Consider the following 12,691-nt stretch of genomic DNA (forward strand, 5'->3'; position numbering starts at 1 on the left):
AGAGAACTTCTCAAACTTTATTGGACCACTATAGCAATACCTTTGTATTAAGAGAAATAATTTTGTATATGTACTGACCTATAGAATATGTGCCATGCCCTTATATGAAGAGAAATACTTTTATATATATATTGGCCTGTAGTATATATGCATCCATTATCAATAGGCATAAATCAGCTGAGATAAATTTATAGATTCAGATAAGAGGGGCCATGATAGTCTTACCCATTTATTATTATGAAGAAACGGAAATCTAAGATATACCATTTCTTTGTAGTAATAGAGATAACAACAAACATAACAACATTAAATATAATTTTTTTTATAAATATAGTGGATTTTTCTAAAAAGTAGATAAAGCTTTTAGGAAAATAAAATTAGTTGATAATAGTAAAATTGGGATTTGCCCAATGGTTGTTCTCCTTAACAATCAAAGGTTCCTTTTTTTTTTGTTGGAATAGACGACTCATACTAATCTAGTATGAATACATCCAAAGTTTTCCATGTGACCGCAACAAATAAAGCTACTTAGTCAGCTGCACTATTCACCTCTCGGTAAACATAGACCATCTGGAAACTATCAAAACTTATAATCATCCTCTATATATCTCCAAGGAGAGGGTGGGTTTCTCTGTGCACCATCTGTATAGTTATCCACCTAATAATAGTGGAAGAGTCCCCCTCTAGAATAACTCAGTTTACCCGAAGTATTGTCGTGGCAAATCTCTAGCCCTCCCAGGCACCCTTCAACTCCACCCTAGTGTCCGAGACGTCGTAGGGGCAGCAGCTTCCTGCATTGATGAAATCGGAGTTTGGTCCCCTAATGACAAAAGCCGCTCCTTTTCTTGTACCTCGATCCTTTGCACTGCCATCAAAGTTAATCTTGAGGTAACTAAGGACGGGACTTCCTAAGGGATAAACATGCTTGTGGAAGTCGTACTGCCTGCACTATGGGGACCCCAAATTTTTCTAGCTATCAAGTACCCTCCAATGGAGTCAGATTCCAAACCTTGGTTGCTTGCATGGTGGCTCGCATCAACACCATCCTGGGTGTTTGGATGCTATTCTCAAAAATAGTTGCATTTATGGCTAACCAGATATAGTAGGCAATGCACACCATTCTGATACCCTGCTCAGCCGTCTCCGGCCTCCGCCCATTAGCCCTTATGCAATTCAAAAAATCCTCCATGGGCAAGGTTGAGAAAACCGCTAGCAAGGGCAGCTCAATGCATCTGGGGACCTAAGGTGAACTCACTAAGGGGGGCCTTATTTTTAAAAAAAAATGATGAAAATTTTTTAATAAGTACAAAATACTATAAAAAAATATTTAAAAATAATCCATCTAGCTTTTTAAGATGCAAAATTACTGATCAAATTTTTGTACTCAAGATTTATTAAAATACTATTTTCAATGGATAATATAGCTAATCTATTTAATCTTTTTTGCGACATAGTTGACCGTAAATAAGATTTTATTAACTTTAATTTTGAAAAACTTCTTTCAGCAGAAGTAACTATTACAAATATTGTTAACGATATTCTATAAGCAATGCATGTATTTGGAAAAGAATATATATTTTAATAAAACTTAAAATATCAATAGGGGTACTAATTTCTATTTATAAAACTTCTTTCAAAACTTTTAACTTTGAAAATAGATCAAGCAATATCAAAATATTCACTATGCTTTAAAAATTGTTTTAAGGTTAAGACAACACTTTTTCAAATCCTCTTTATTCAAAGATTTTAACTTTCTAAAATTAAAAAAAAAATCAAAAACATCTTCATATATGGTGAATTGTTCAAACCTATTTTGAATTGAAGAAATAGCTTGATCTACTATATATAAAAAGTAATCTGTTGCTGGTGGTCCAAACCGAGAACGATTGACACAGCGGTGTGGACGGGGTTCCGTCTGAGTTGTCTTGGTTGGTGTTGGTTACGCTCCACCTTCCACCGGGAAACCTGCGAGCAAGCCTCGCACCACCACTGGGGTAGTGGGGGCCCTCCGACGATCAAGTCAGAGGAGATTGGAGGAGGAGGAGAAATGATAATAGCAAGCAAGAGAGTGCTCTGGAAGATATTGCTTACCCCCCCTCTCCCCCCAGCCGCATATATACCTGGCTGGGGGGTCTCTCAGGGGGGTTTGTCATCGTGGGGCGCGATGGAGTGGCCACTGACATGGCCGTTACAGGGCGTCGTGGAGCAGCGCTGGGTACGGCCATGACAGGGCGTAGTGGAGTTCCGCTTTGTACGGCTGATACAGGAGATCGTGGAACTGCGTCGGATACAACCGTTGCAGGGAGTAGTGGAGCAGGAGGCCTCGGCGTGCCTCTGGGAAGCAGCCTGTCGTTATCAAGAGATCTCCGACTCGGGGTCGGAGTGCTGGATCAGGGGGCAGCCGACTCGGGGTCGGGCTGCGGTGCTGAGGATATCCGACTTGGGGTCGGATTGCTAGATTAAGGGGCAGCCGACTCGGGGTCGGGCTGCGAAGCCGAAGATGTCCGACTCGAGGTCGGGCTGTGGAGCCGAAGATGTCCGACTCGGGGTCGGATTGCTGGATCAAAGGACAGCCGTAGTCTTCATGGGCGCGCGTGCCGGTCACGTGGAGCATGGCGGCTTAGTTCCCCCGTAACAGTAGCCCCCCACTTCCGAGCCTGGAACCAGAAGGGGAACGGGTGAAGGGAGTGATGCTTCAAGATTGCCGCCATCCCTCGGAGAGGCGCGCGCGCTTCGAGCTTCCCGCCTTCTTTATGGCGTATGGCGGTTGTTGCTGACCTGGCAGTCTGAGGATTTCGGCGGACATCCTTCCTTAATGGTGTCGATTCGCCTTTGGGGCGCGAGCGACCCTTCGGCGGCCAGACGTCCTCTGGCGTCATCGAGGCATCACCCGCCTTTCCGCCTATTTAACCGGGGGCCCTCCCCCGTCCGTCTTCCTCTTCACAGATATTTTCGAGTTTCCCCTTTGCGCTGCCGTTGTTGCCGTCGGACTGTTCGCTTGCTTCTCCTTTGACGCTCTCGGAGTCGTTCTTCCTTCTCCTCCGGTGAGTTACCCCATTCTTCTACTTAGGGCTCTCCATACTTTCTCCTTTTGTACTAGTGTACCCCAGTCGTCCCGGTCTTTCCCCCCTTCTTGTCCCTGTCCTGACCGTAGGTTTATTGGCCATTAGGAATGGGCGAAGTGAGAGCAGACCGCATTAAGTCGGAGCTGGTCGCCGAGGACTTAGACAAACTCGTGGCTCGGTACCACCTTCCCGAGGCCTGCAACGTTACGCTCCCGGGGCCTGAGGAGAGGATGTCCCATCCTCCTCCAGGGAAGATCGCCATCAATGAGGGCATTCTCCAGGCCGGGTTCCGCTTTCCCCCTTCGGACTTAGTCGTGCAGGTACTCCGGGGTTTAAGAGTTGCGCCGACGCAACTGGTGCCGAACTCGTGGCGTGCCCTGACGGTCTTCCAGGTTCTCTGCCGCATGCACGAGATTCCCGCCACTCTGAATGTTTTTTGGGAGTTCTACAGCCTGAGTGGCCACCCCCAGGACAAAGGGTGGTGGTGCTTTGCGGCGCGGCGAGGGTGCGGCCTCGTCAAAGAGGCTCCTTCCTCCATTCACGGCTGGAAGGAGCGTTTCTTCTTCATCGATGTAGATCCCCCTTGGGAAATCAGGGCGACCTGGGAGACGCCGATGAAGTCCCCGATCGGCCTATCGAGACTGTCGAGGGAGGAATCCGATGGCTTGGCCACCTTGAAGGGGTTGGTTGCCGAGGGCCAGCTCCCCCCGGTGGCCCGCCTTATTTCCGAGGATACCTTGGTGAATGTCGGTCTGAGCTCGGTCCCCACCGACCGTGAGCCCGCCACCATTTCTTTTTTTTTGACTCTTTTCTCCTCTTTCGTCTCGTTCTTTCCTTCGGTTTCTCAGCCCTCGACCATCTCGTTCTTGTTGCAGAGATTGACGACGTCATGCGGTCGGACAAGGGACCGGCTGTTGGTAGGTCGTCCCTACTGGATGCGGTCCGGAGGAGGAAACGAGCTCCTCCGATCGGGGCCCCGCCGGCGAAGAAGTCCCGCAAGGAGGTGCCTCCGACGCCGACCGACGAGTCCGGGCCCACCGATCAGGGAGACGCCGTGGGCACGGACCGGCAGCTGACGCTGTATCAGCCCTCCGGTGGTGAGACTGCCGCTATTCTGGAGGTATCATCCGAGCCCGCTCAAGACGGACGGGTCGGACATGATCGGTCCCCGGCCCGGCCTTCGACTCAGCCGGCTCCTGATGATTCAAGGAGGGACGCGCCGAGGCCCCGGCCGAGCGGGGCCCTATCAATTCCTGGAGTGACCCCCGCCCCGAGCACAATCAGCAGGACTCTTCCCCAGGCGATGGATAAGGGTAAGGCTGCAGAACCACCATCCGGCTCCGGAGAGAAATCGGGGTCGGCCTTCACTACCGATGGCGCCCGAAGCCTCATCGAAACAGTGCTGCTGGAGAAGGACCGTCGGCGGGTCCGGGAGTTGGGGGTCTCTGACGTCGGGGCTGCCAGCTGCGTCTGTCTCATGTCGGTGAGTGTTCTTCTGGCCGCTTTTCACCATTTATTAGCTCTGTTGTTCTCCGCCTGACGCCCTCACTTTTCCTATCTCTTAGCTCGCCCAGTACATGATCCGTCTAGAGGAGTGCTACAAGGAACAGGCGGGGCTTCTGGCGAAGGCCGAGGACCGACTGAAAGCAGTGGAAGAGGGAGGCCAGGCCGTGGCGGGCAGGACGACCGGGGACCTCGAGGCGAGGCTCCGGGAGGCCGAAGAGCGGGCACTCGGCTTCGCCGCCCTCGAGAAGCAACTGTTGGAAGCTCGGGAGCAACTCAAAGCCGCCTCGGGCCTCGAAAGCAGGGTTAAGAAGGCGGAGGAACGAGCTGAAAAGCAGTCCCGGAAGGTCGCGGACTATCGAGAGAGGTGGGAGAAGGCTCAGCGGTCTGCCGACAGCGCCCGCAACCGAACCCGGTCTCTTGAAGCCAAACTGGGCGAATTGGAGTCAGCCTTGGAGAGGTCCCGCGCGAACGACCAAGAGCTCCGTTCGCGCCTGGAGGAAGCTGAGGCCGCTCGCACTGCTGCCGAGGCGGAGCGTGAGGAGGCTCAGGCTAATCTGCTGAGGGTCTCCTCCGAGGCTGAAGACCGGATTGTGGCGAAGGTCTTGGAGGCTAAGGCTCAGATTACGGAGCGAGCAGAGGCGGCGCTGGCCGAGAAGAGTGCGGAGATCGGGCGCCAGGCGGTACAGGCTTATCGTCAGTCCGCCGAGTTCACCCGTGATATGTCGGAGGCGGTACGGGCCTATCGTCAGTCTGACGAGTTCGTCCGTGACGCGTCGGACGCGGGGTCCGAATCCTTCATCTTAGGCTTCGAGGAGGGCCTGGCAAGGGTGTCGGCTAAGTACCCCGAAGTTGACCTGAGTGGGATTTCCCTTCTCGACTCCTCTCCGGCGCCATCGCCTGCTGATTCTCCTACCGCCTCCCTACCCCCTGCGGACGAGCCCGACACTCCCGACCCGGGGGTTCCTCCAAGCTGACCTCTTGTACCTTTCGTTGTCCTCTTTTTTGTATGTCGGCATTTTGCCAAATTGTATGGGCCTTGGCCCTGAAACAATGAAAATTAATACAAGTCGAATGTTTCTTCATCTCGCTTTCGTCCTCCTCTTTTTTTTCTTTTTAACTCTTGGCGGCGTCTTGTCGACTCCTGACTCTCGAAGTTCTTCCGGCCCTAAGCCAGGCATCCGAGGGTTAGGCCTCAGGAAATTCTTCCGGCGCTAAGCCAGGCATCCGAGGGTTAGGCCTCAGGAAATTCTTCCGGCGCTAAGCCAGGCATCCGAGGGTTAGGCCTCAGGAAATTCTTCCGGCGCTAAGCCAGGCATCCGAGGGTTAGGCCTCAGAAAATTCTTCCGGCACGAAAGCCAGGCATTCGAGGGTTAGGCCTCAGAAAATTCTTCCGGCGCTAAGCCAGGCATCCGAGGGTTAGGCCTCAGGAAATTCTTCCGGCGCTAAGCCAGGCATCCGAGGGTTAGGCCTCAGGAAATTCTTCCGGCACCAAGCCAGGCATCCGAGGGTTAGGCCTCAGGAAATTCTTCCGGCGCTAAGCCAGGCATCCGAGGGTTAGGCCTCAGGAAATTCTTCCGCTCGTCGGTCGGCCAAGGCTGGCGCAAGCCGAGGCGACCGGTCGGGGCTTCAGGCTAGTCTGGTCCCGAGATGGTCATCGGGTTAGCCTGGCATCCGAGGGCCGAGCCTCGGGAGATTCCGCTCGTTGGTCGGCCAAGGCTGGCGCAAGCCAAGGTGACCGGTCGGGGCTTCAGGCTAGTCTGCTCCCGGGATGATCATCGGGTTAGCCTGGCATCCGAGGGCCGGGCCTCGGGAAATTCCGCTCGTTGGTCGGCCAAGGCTGGCGCAAGCCGAGGCGACCGGTCGGGGCTTCAGGCTAGTCTGCTCCCGGGATGATCATCGGGTTAGCCTGGCATCCGAGGGTTGTCAGGCCTCAGAAAATTCCGCTCGTTGGTCGGCCAAGGCTGGCGCAAGCCGAGGCGACCGGTCGGGGCTTCAGGCTAGTCTGCTCCCGGGATGATCATCGGGTTAGCCTGGCATCCGAGGGCCGTGCCTCGGGAGATTCCGCTCGTTGGTCGGCCAAGGCTGGCGCAAGCCGAGGCGACCGGTCGGGGCTTCAGGCTAGTCTGCTCCCGGGATGATCATCGGGTTAGCCTGGCATCCGAGGGCCGTGCCTCGGGAGATTCCGCTCGTTGGTCGGCCAAGGCTGGCGCAAGCCGAGGCGACCGGTCGGGGCTTCAAGCTAGTCTGCTCCCGGGTTGATCATCGGGTTAGCCTGGCATCCGAGGGTTAGGCCTCAGAAAATTCTTCCGGTACTAAGCCAGGCATCCGAGGGTTGTCAGGCCTCAGGAAATTCCGCTCGTTGGTCGGCCAAGGCTGGCGCAAGCCGAGGCGACCGGTCGGGGCTTCAGGCTAGTCTGCTCCCGGGATGATCATCGGGTTAGCCTGGCATCCGAGGACCGAGCCTCGGGAGATTCCGCTCGTTGGTCGGCCAAGGCTGGCGCAAGCCGAGGCGACCGGTCGGGGCTTCAGGCTAGTCTGCTCCCGGGATGATCATCGGGTTAGCCTGGCATCCGAGGGCCGAGCCTCGGGAGATTCCACTCGTTGGTCGGCCAAGGCTGGCGCAAGCCGAGGCGACCGGTCGGGGCTTCAGGCTAGTCTGCTCCCGGGTTGATCATCGGGTTAGCCTGGCATCCGAGGGTTGTCAGGCCTCAGGAAATTCCGCTTGTTGGTCGGCCAAGGCTGGCGCAAGCCGAGGCGACCGGTCGGGGCTTCAGGCTAGTCTGCTCCCGGGTTGATCATCGGGTTAGCCTGGCATCCGAGGGTTGTCAGGCCTCAGAAAATTCCGCTCGTTGGTCGGCCAAGGCTGGCGCAAGCCGAGGCGACCGGTCGGGGCTTCAGGCTAGTCTGCTCCCGGGATGATCATCGGGTTAGCCTGGCATCCGAGGGCCGAGCCTCGGGAGATTCCGCTCGTTGGTCGGCCAAGGCTGGCGCAAGCCGAGGCGACCGGTCGGGGCTTCAGGCTAGTCTGCTCCCGGGTTGATCATCGGGTTAGCCTGGCATCCGAGGGTTGTCAGGCCTCAGGAAATTCCGCTCGTTGGTCGGCCAAGGCTGGCGCAAGCCGAGGCGACCGGTCGGGGCTTCAGGCTAGTCTGCTCCCGGGATGATCATCGGGTTAGCCTGGCATCCGAGGGTTGTCAGGCCTCAGAAAATTCCGCTCGTTGGTCGGCCAAGGCTGGCGCAAGCCGAGGCGACCGGTCGGGGCTTCAGGCTAGTCTGCTCCCGGGATGATCATCGGGTTAGCCTGGCATCCGAGGGCCGTGCCTCGGGAGATTCCGCTCGTTGGTCGGCCAAGGCTGGCGCAAGCCGAGGCGACCGGTCGGGGCTTCAGGCTAGTCTGCTCCCGGGTTGATCATCGGGTTAGCCTGGCATCCGAGGGCCGAGCCTCGGGAAATTCCGCTCGCTGGTCGTGCGCCTGTCGCTTGCCGCCCGACGGGATTTCTCCGTGGCCAGCTGCGATCGTGTTTCTCCTCCTCTCCAAGCGTCACCTGGGGAACACCAGATGGGCATTAAATGCTAATTGGGGGTTACCTGGGAAATCGGATCGCCAGTTGCTGCTTGCGAGGAGTGTCAGTTAAGCGGCCGCGATGCGCGCGTTCTTCGAGGCGGATGCGGCTTGGGCGCGGGCGGAGATACGTGGACCTAGGGGTACAGGGCACCCGGAGTGTCCTGCACAAAAAATGCGATTAAGGAGAATGACGCTTAGAAAATCGCGGGAAGATACGCCTTAAGAGCCGGATCGGCTCCGGATTCAATGCGCCCGCATTTATTGGAGCCACCCGTATCGGAACGACCGGGGGGCAGCAGTTTGGCTATAAATATAGGTGCAGGTGCGATGGAGCCTGCCAAGCCGGAGCTGTTCAAGTTGCCATGGATCGTGGACCTTCTCTCTGGCGCATGGCTGAGAGACTCCTGCCGAAGGAACGGGAGGCGCGCCCCTCGCGACTTCAGCCAACTAGCCGTTTCATCTGGGATCAGCAAGGAGGGTCTCCCCGGCGGAACTCCGCTCTAGGCGTTTCATCCGGGATCACATCTCCCCTCCTTGAAGTTCAGCCTCCCGATTGAGCTCTGCACCAGACGCCTGATCCGGGACCGCGCCTCCATATGCTCTTCCCCCTCGTATTCCTTCTCTCCCCTAACACTGGGGAGGACCGGAATATCCCTTGGAGGTGGCGTTCCTCTGGAGGCAGCGGGAGCTTCGTCGGCGGCGGCTCCTCATCCTCTTCGTGGGGCGTGGATGGCGCCTCCGGTTGGAGGCAGTGTGGACTTCTCCTTCGTCCACTTCTTCTTCATCCGCGCCGGCTCTTCGTCTCTTTCATGAGACGCCGATGGCGCCTCCGGTTGGAAGCACCCACTTCCGACGGGATTGCAACCGCTTCAGATGGAGGTTTCGGGATCCCAGATCTTCAGCTCCTCGGAGTCTCCACCTCTTCTTTACTTTCTTTACCCCCTAATTCCCTCCTGGGAATTCCTTGTAATCACACGAGCATGCCGTTGTAACCAGAAATTATTGAAATGCAAAGCGTTATACATTTTTGAACTGTCTTCCTGGCATCGTCGTTCTACTGGTAATACATCCGCAGGTTAGCGGAATTCCAGCTCCTTAGAATTTCTCGACCATCTAGGGCCTCCAGCTGGTAGGAGCCAGGTCGGTTTACCCAGCGAACCTTATATGGGCCTTCCCAATTTGGCGCTAGCTTCCCACCTTCCGCAGGTCGAGATGCTTTAGCTCGCCTTAGCACCAGATCTCCGATTCTGAAAAGCTTCGGTCGGACCTTGGAGTTGTAATATCGGGCCACCCTCCGCTGATACATCGCCATCCGAACCTGCGCCATTTCCCTCGCTTCTTCCAAGAGATCCAGGTTCCCTCGGAGTTGTTCCGAATTGGCCTCGGGTCGGTGCGCGGCCACCCGAGGTGAGGGGAGTCTGAGCTCCACGGGGACAACGGCTTCCGTGCCATAGGTTAGGCTGAAAGGCGTCTCCCCGGTAGGGGTCCGATGCGTGGTCCGATACGCCCAAAGGACATTCTCGAGTTCTTCGACCCAAGCTTGCCCCGTCCGACCGATTCGCGCTTTGATTCCTTGGAGGATTGTCCGATTTGTGACCTCGGCCTCGCCGTTGGTTTGGGGATGCGACACAGATGTGAACCGATGCTCGATCCCGAACTCCTCGCAGAAGTCACGGAAATGCTTGTTGTCGAACTGTCGCCCATTATCCGAGATGAGGACCCGAGGTACCCCAAATCGGACAATGATGTTCTTCTTCACGAACTTCCGGACTTGCACCTCCGTGATAGTGGCCAGCGGCTCTGCCTCCACCCACTTGGTGAAGTAGTCGATTGCAACAATCAAAAATTTCCGCTGAGCTGAAGCGACGGGGAATGGTCCGAGGATATCCATTCCCCACTGGGCGAAGGGCCAGGGTGCAGTGATTGGCGCCAAGGGGACAGAAGGGACTCTCTGGACGTTGGCGTGGCGCTGGCAGGCGTCGCATTTCCGCACATGATCCTTTGAGTCCTCCAACAAGGTAGGCCAATAATAGCCTTGCCTCATGATCTTATGCGCCAAGGACCTAGCCCCCAGGTGCGATCCGCAGATGCCTTCGTGGACTTCGCTGAGGGCGTAGGCCGCTTCCGAGGGGCGGAGGCACCTTAAGAGGGGGGCGGTGAACGAGGTCCGATACAGCCTCCCTTCATAGAGTACGTAGTGGGCGGACTTCATGACGAGTCGCCGAGCTTGATCTTCGTCCTCTGGGAGGATTCCTTCGGCGAGGTAGGCGACGAGCGGGTCCATCCAAGATGGCTCCGGATCAATCGCCATCACCGCTCCGGCCTCGCCGATGCTCGGGGCATCCAGGGTCTCCAGGTAGATCGCCCTCGACAAGTTGTGCGCGTCTGCGCCCAACAAGCGGGACAGCCTGTCGGCCCTGGCATTTTCGCTTCTCGGGACCTGCTGAATGTCAACACTGCCGAGGTCGGGAATGAGTGCTTGCACCTTCCAGACATAGCTCTGCATGGTCGGGCTCCGAGCCTCGAACTCCCCTCGGACCTGCCCGACCACCAGCTGGGAGTCGGTGAAGACCTTCAAACGCCGGATGCCGAGCTCCTTGGTGAGTTTGAGTCCTGTGACTAGGGCCTCGTATTCCGCCTCGTTGTTGGTCACTGGAAATCCGAACCTCAAGGCATACTCGGCTATCACTCCATCGGGACTGGTAAGGACCAGCCCGGCCCCTCCACCTTCGGGGTTCGACGACCCATCAATGTGAAGCGTCCAGATTGGGAGGTCGAGGCTGGGTGTTTCCGGCGGCCTAGGTTCCGCCTCCTGCACAGTGCACTCAGCGAGGAAGTCCGCGAGCACCTGGGCCTTGATGGCGGGTCGGGGCTGGTAGCGGATGTCGAACTCACCAAGTTCTACTGCCCACTTCACCAGCCGTCCCGCATTCTCAGGATTGTTGAGGATCTGCCGCAGTGGTTGATCGGTCAAGAGGGTGACAGGATGAGCGTGGAAATAGGGGCGAAGCCTCCTGGCCGCAGTGAGCAGCGCGAAGGCGATCTTTTCCGCCTTCGCATACCGCGTCTCGGCATCCCGTAGGACCCGGCTGATGTAGTACACAGGCTTCTGGAGCTTTGCCTCTTCCCGAACCAGTACTGCGCTGACTGCGGTTGGGGAGACCGCCAGATAGAGGTAGAGCATCTCCCCCTCTTGCGGCTTGGACAGCAGGGGAGGAGACGCCAAGTACTCTTTGAGTTGGTCGAATGCCACTTGACATTCGGCCGTCCAAAGGAAGTCTTTCGGACGCTTCAACACCTTGAAGAACGGTTGGCAGCGTTCGGCCGATTTTGCCACAAATCGTCCGAGCGCGGCGACCCTTCCAGCGAGCTCCTGAACCTCCTTCACTTTGGTCGGAGGGGACATATCTTGGATGGCCTTGATTTTGTCAGGGTTGGCTTCGATCCCCCGCTGGTTGACAATGAAACCGAGGAACCTCCCGGCCGAAGCGCCAAAGGCGCACTTCGCTGGGTTCAGCTTCATGCGAAACTTCCGCAGGGTGGCAAAAGTCTCCTCCAGATCCGCGATGTGCTGGTCGGCATGGCGGCTCTTCACCAGCATATCGTCCACGTACACCTCCATGTTCCGGCCGATTTGCCCTTTGAAGATTTTGTTGACGAGGCGCTGGTAAGTGGCGCCAGCATTCTTCAGACCAAAGGGCATTACCTTGTAACAGTACAGCCCCCGGTCTGTTATAAAGGCAGTTTTCTCCTCGTCCTGTGGAGCCATCATTATTTGGTTGTAGCCGGAGAAGGCGTCCATGAAAGACAGCAGCTGATAACCGGAAGTCGCGTCGACCAGTTGGTCTATCCGTGGAAGCGGAAAGCTATCCTTGGGGCACGCCTTGTTCAGGTCGGTGTAGTCGACGCACATCCTCCACTTCCCGCTCGCCTTCCGGACAAGTACGACGTTTGCCAGCCACTCGGGGTAGCTCACCTCCCTTATGAAGCCTGCATCCAAGAGTTTGTCTACCTCCTGGTCGACCACCCGGATCCGATCCGGGGCACAGTGTCTCTTCTTCTGCTTTACTGGTCGGTGGGTCGGGTCGACGTTGAGGGCGTGAGAAATGACCTCCGGGTCGATCCCGGGTACATCGGCCGCCGACCAGGCAAATACATCAGCATTGGCTCGGAGGAATTCCACTAACCTGAGCCGAGCTTCCGAGTCGAGGTTGGCACCGACCCGGACCGTACGGTCCGGGCGACCCTCTTCAAGGGGAACTTCGATCACACCCTCGGCCGGCTCCCCGTGCCGCAAAGCCACCTCGTCTCTGGCGTCAAGGGACTCGACGCTTAGGGCCTCCACGGGCTTCTTCCCTTTGAGAGTTGCTAGGAAACATTGCCGTGCGGTCGGTTGGTCACCTCGGACCTCTCCAATCCCGGCCGCCGTGGGGAACCGCATTAGCAAATGGTATGTAGAGACTACCGCGCGAAGGGCGTTCAGTCCGGGTCGTCCGAGGATAGCGTTGTAGGCCGAGGGAACACGGACGACCAAGAACCCGAGCCGCACCGTGGC

This window comes from Phoenix dactylifera, unplaced genomic scaffold (genome assembly GCF_009389715.1).
Source record: "Phoenix dactylifera cultivar Barhee BC4 unplaced genomic scaffold, palm_55x_up_171113_PBpolish2nd_filt_p 001185F, whole genome shotgun sequence".
NCBI classification, from domain to species: domain Eukaryota; kingdom Viridiplantae; phylum Streptophyta; class Magnoliopsida; order Arecales; family Arecaceae; genus Phoenix; species Phoenix dactylifera.